This window comes from Pinus tabuliformis, chromosome 8 (genome assembly GCF_031772625.1).
Source record: "Pinus tabuliformis cultivar Carrire ecotype Pingquan chromosome 8, CPIR1, whole genome shotgun sequence".
Taxonomy (NCBI): Eukaryota; Viridiplantae; Streptophyta; class Pinopsida; order Pinales; family Pinaceae; genus Pinus; species Pinus tabuliformis.
Window position 1 is genome coordinate 356,682,446 of NC_142294.1, and position 6,000 is coordinate 356,688,445.

Consider the following 6,000-nt stretch of genomic DNA (forward strand, 5'->3'; position numbering starts at 1 on the left):
CGACTGTTATAAGAAGGGGCAACACTGCTAGCCCGGGGAGGACTGGTTGTTATTTTATGTAATTTTCATTTGTATTTGAAACTTTGATCATCGATTCCTATTGAAGATCGATCCATTGTAATTCTGTTTTGATGTTTAAATATAAATCTGGTTGCCATTCCGTCTTTGATTCTAGAGTAATTTCAAGTGGTGTGTCCCTGGAGGCTAAGGGCCCAGCCCTGGTGGATCACTCGCTCCTGTATCATATTTTTGATTCACATGTGGTTTGATTTCTTTCATTTACTCTGTTCAGTAATCTGATGTGCTTTACTATTTTACATATTAGCTCCGTTATATATACTTGGTTAAATATTATTGTTATCTGTAACAGGAATGCTATGTTATCATTCTAACGTTGTATCGCATTGTTGTTCCTTTTGACAATTGATATAACACTACTGTTCCTTACAGATTGCCATTCGATTATAGTTCAACTGCGCTGTATGTTCCTAAATCGATACTACCGTATGATTTATTCTTAAATTGTGACTGTTGTTCATTCGGAATTGTTGTTCCGTTACAACTGTCGTTCCGTTATAATTGTTGTTACTTTATAGCTGTGATTCATGCGTATTGTATCGAAGCTCAGATTACTATTCCTTTTGATGTTAAGTGTGTCACGTGTTTAACTTGGGTTGCTATACATTCAGATCTGAGTTGCTGTTCTATACTTTATTTCTAATAGTCTGTTGTTCCATTTCTGTTTGTTGTTCAATTCGAAAGCTGTTACTTAATTCCTATAGATTATAATTATTGCTGCATTCATTTCCGTAGATTAATGGTTTATTGTTCAATCCTGTTAAATAGAGATAGTTGATGTTCTATTTCCTGTCGATTGAAGATTATAATTGCTTTGGTGTGCAGAAGGTCTGAGATTGTAGTGAACATCGACATACAATGTCAAGTTCCCAGTTTGATGATCCTTCCTTTGAGTGCCTTTTTGATTGCATCAGTTTACAGAGGGAAGAGTTACTGTTACTGTACCCTTGACTGATGAATTTTCTGAATGCATGATCTGAGTCCTAGGTTTCTTTTTACAAATAAAATTTCATTCCAAGCATCTGTTTACTCTTGGATTGAGAGCACTATACTACTAGCATTACTCTGACAAATGATTGCCTCAAACTGAGTACACTCTTTGAAATGACAAATCGTTCCTGGATTGACAATTAATGTAGGGTAAATAGAGGTAAAAAGACCCTTTTTATTGCTCGACAATACTGCTAGGAGAGAGTCTGGCATGAGGCAACGATGCAACCAAGTAGAGGCGGATCAGGTTCTTATGGATGCCCTTGCAGGGAGAAACGCTTTGAAGCTTCCTATCCAGATCTCTAGCAATGTCTTGAATGCCTTGCAACATGTCACATTGGATATGATCGGCCAGTGGCAGAAGCTGTACACATTTGAAGTGATGACAATGGCATCTTCAATAACTATGGTTGGGTCGAGCAACCTTGGATTTTCCTGGAGGAATCTGGGAAGCAGTGGAAAAGCGCCTGGATTTTCTGGGTGCCGGCAGGGTTCGATGGGTTCAAGATACAGAGGGCGGATCAGACCTTCTTGTTTTTTGGTGAAGGCAGCGATGACGGGAGAATCGCACCCGGGTCGTTGCTCATGTTGGGACACAAGGAGAAAGAGATCATGAATGCGTTTGAGGATGCTGGGATTTGACCTTCCGATGTCGAGGTGAAGCAAGATGCCAAGGAAGTTTGACAAAGATAGACAATTTACCACAGACAGGATGGGCAGACATCTTTCTAACCTGGGGTTGAATCCTTCGACAGCAATAGAGAGAGCTCGGAGTAAATCTGTGTCTTGACGAGGTCATAAGCGAGAAAGGTCAAGTGGCGTGGAAGAGAATTCTGATGCTATGGATATAGATCAACCAAACAAGAAGCATCGCATGTTATCACACTCCAGATCCAGATCAAGGCCTCCTGGTGAAATCACGCCAGGCGAGGGTTTCAAGGACTCATCTCAGAAATTAAAGGCAGTTAAACTTGGCAAGAAGGCAGCAAAGAAGCAAAACAAGGATGCCCGCAATTGAGAGAGGATGGGTCAGAATAGCAGCAGCAATAAAAAAAAAAAATGATTGAAGTCAAAATTATTGCATGTAAATGGGCATACTACTGTAAGACCTGGTAAGGCATGTGTACCCCTCGGTAATCACTAGTAAAGTCTGGGTTAGACCTACGTGATAGGGGGGATGTCAGGTTAACAATACCCCGGGTAAAAACTCTGAGGGGGGTAAGGGCTAGAGTGAGCAAGATTGTCTCACTTAGCAGGTTTGGCTGGAGTTAGTCAAGGAACCCCAAGTCAAGTTTAAGGGGGGAATTGTTAGCTAAACTTAACTCGGGATAGAGTCAAAGTTGACCAGATAAAAATTTATGGTTTTGGGGCACATGGTATTGTGCACCCATAGTATTCTTCCCATGGTATTATATGTAATGGAGCTTATAAAAGGCTAGAAGGACTTCATTGTAATGTAGGCCTGGAGGTGAGCGGTAAAGGCTCACTTGGTCGGATTGGCCAGGGTTTTGGCCAATGCTAATGAGAAATAATTAGGTTGGGTTTTTCCCTGGATTTGGGGTTTTCTCTGATAAACATGTGTGTTTATGTGATTATGGTTGCTACTGGTTAATTTTAATTTATTCCTTTCGGTAATTATTTATGTTATGCCGTCAATTTCTTAACAGGAGTGTCCCAAGGTAATTTTGTATTTGCTACAAAAGTCAATCATCTTTTTGGACTTGAAAGTTGTTGCATTATCTATAATCAACTTGTTAGGACAGCCAAAACGTGACAAAATATTATTTTCAAGAAACTGAATTATTACCGAGTTCGTGGCTTGCCGAGTGGGAATCGCCTCAATCCATTTTATGAAATAATCTGTTGCTATTAAGATCCAATTGTTCTGAACTGAAGATGTGGGATGAATCTCTCCAATAAAATCTAGGCCCCACTGCTGAAACGGAGCACTATCTTCAACTGGCTTGAGAGGTAGAGGCTGTAACTTTCTCCTTTCCTAAAAAATGTGGCATTCATGATAGCTTGTGATAGTTTTATACACATCCGCAAAGAGGGTAGGCCAATAGTACCCTACTCTCAAAATTTTGTTAGCCGTCGTCTTCCAAAATAGGTGACCTCCACAGTCTCCCTTGTGAAAATCATCCATGACCTATTTTGCTTCCCCCTCAACCAAACAATTTAGCAAAATGCCTCTGGGATCTTTCCAATAAAGTGCATTGTTCATAATACAAAATCTAGCAGCCTTCAGCTTCAGAGTTCTACCTTTATTTTTAGCCATCCCCGGTGGCAGTGAAAGGTGCTGGAGCACATATACAATATCTGAATTCCAAGGAGAATGGAGAAAAATTTCGGATACCTAAACAAGTGAACTATCTTCATCTTCTTCAGACATGGCAACAATCAAGTTTATGTCCAAGGCATGCAAATTAGACTCCCCCATCAACTTTGCTAGACCCTGCCCTTTGATTAGCTTTGTTGGCTTTATCTCCAAGTCATATTCTAACAAAGTTGTGATCCATTTTCCTCGTCTCCCTTCCGTATCTGTTTGTACCAAAACATCTTTGACGGCTGCGTTAGGGACATAAGCAAGAATATGAGAATGCAAAATATATACCCGAAAATCTTTCAAAGCATTCACCAAGGCAAGAGCTTGGTTCTCAATAATGTTATATTTTAAGGCTACATCTCTTATTGTCCTGCAGAAAAAAGGAATTGGCTTTTGAAGCTGGTCTCTTTTCAACATTACAACTACTGCCATAGTATGTTCAGAAGTGAATGAAAATAATATAAAATCCTGAGAATAATCTGGGCTGATTAAAATCGGAGCAGAAGAAAGATCCAACTTTACTAGGTTGAAAGACTTCATGGCTTCTTCAGTCCACTTGACCACACTATCTTTCTTCAACATATTTGTAATTTCCCTCAAGTGTTCAGCTAGATTTGGCACAAAATGACGTAAGAAGTTCATCTTACCGTTGAATGCTTGGATCTCTTTCTTACTTCGAGGAAATTCAATTTTCTGAATGGCTTCCACTCGAACAGGATCAATGCGAATGCCCTCCTTTGATATTATGTGACCAAGAAGCTTCCCCTTGTCCATGGAAAACAAGCTCCTTTTGGGATTAAGTGATATTCCATATTTTCTACAACGCTGAAAAACAATTTTCATATGGTAAAGATGCTCCTCATCTGAATTTGAAAATACAGTCAAATCATCAAGATACACTACTAGAAACACATATTTTTCATTTGCGAAGGTGATGTCCATGGCCCGCTGAAATGTTGCACCAGCATTCTTTAAACCAAACGGCATCTTGGCATAATGGAATGTCCCCCGCGGAGTGGTGAATGTTGTCTTGTCCCTGTCATCCTCATGAACCAAAATTTTATTATAGCCGAAATACCCATTGAGCAGCGACATACGAGATGCCCCAACTACTCTTTGGAGTATGTGGTCCATTTTCGGCAACGGATAATTATCTTTCAATGAAACCTTATTCAAATTTCTGAAATCAATGCATAATCTAATCTCACCTGTCTTCTTCCACACGGGTACCAAATTGGAGATCCAATCTGAAAATCTTATCGGAAAAATTATACCAGCCTTGTACAATCGATTCACCTCCTTTTCTATTGATGGCAACAACTTCGGATTTATCCTTCTCAACTTCTGGCAAAATGGCTTCTGATTTGGCTTGATTAGAATGATATGCTGAATTATACTTGTATCGTACTCCTTCAAATCTGTATAGTCCCATGAAAATACATCAGAAAATGAAGACAGTAAACTAATGTATTTTGATTTTACCTGAGGAGGTAATGCCTTTGACAACTTCACCATCTTTAGATTTTTTGTTGTTCCGATATTCAGATCCTCAACTCCTTTCTCGGTTGACACTAAGCTTGGTTTGCAGGCTACATCATCTTGATCAAATAATTCTTCTAAAGGTATAAGGCCTTTAGGGATGACATTGTCCTTCAGCTGTAAGACTTCCATCTGATTTACCTCTATTTCTGTTTCACCATCATCTTGCTCACCATCTATAGAAGTGTCTTTATATTTTCCTTCATTTTGGAGAGAATCTTCAATCTATTTGTCATCCTGAAACACTTACCAATATCTTAGATTATCAGGGACAGTTGGGCGATTCTTCACATGAATTTCAAACTTATTGTTTGAATTCATTGGGATCTTTAAATTTCTTGTAGCTGTAGCAAGGGAATCTGCAATAACATTTTGTGTACTAGGGACACATGTCAAAGTATGATCTAGAAAAAACTTCAGAATATCTAAAACTGCATTATAGTAAGCCCGCATTCGAGGATGTTTGGCTAGGTATTCACCCTTGACTTGTTTGATTACTAATTCAGAGTCGCCATAAACTGAAATTCTCTTTGCATTCAAATTATTGAGGATTTTCAAGCCTGTAATCAGTGCTTCATATTCGGCTTCGTTATTGGAACAATCAAAAGCCAATTTATATGAACAAACTCTTACATTACTCGGGACTTTATTCGGTAGGAAAACAGGGCTGCATATCCAAATACCAATTCCCACACCATCCTTACCTACTGCTCCATCAAAATCCATACTCCACAAACCGGCTTCTTCTTCCAAGTGATGGAATTCTGCCCGCTCTTCTACCTTTGGATGTTGTCCATCAATTTTTTGGTGTTGGCGGAATGTTGACTGTTCAGCGGTACTTTCAAGCCTTTGTCTCTCTTGATCAAGTACTGCTCTGAAATTTTCTGTTATCTCTGGAATATCTTCCACTTCAACTAATTGACTATTCACATCATTAAAATCATTGTCAGAATAAAGAACAAAAGATTCTAAATCTGTATGTACATAATTGATCAGATGATTCAAAGGTTTCTCCTTGCTCGTGATCATATACTTCATATTTTTCTCCCTATATAATTTCCTCAACT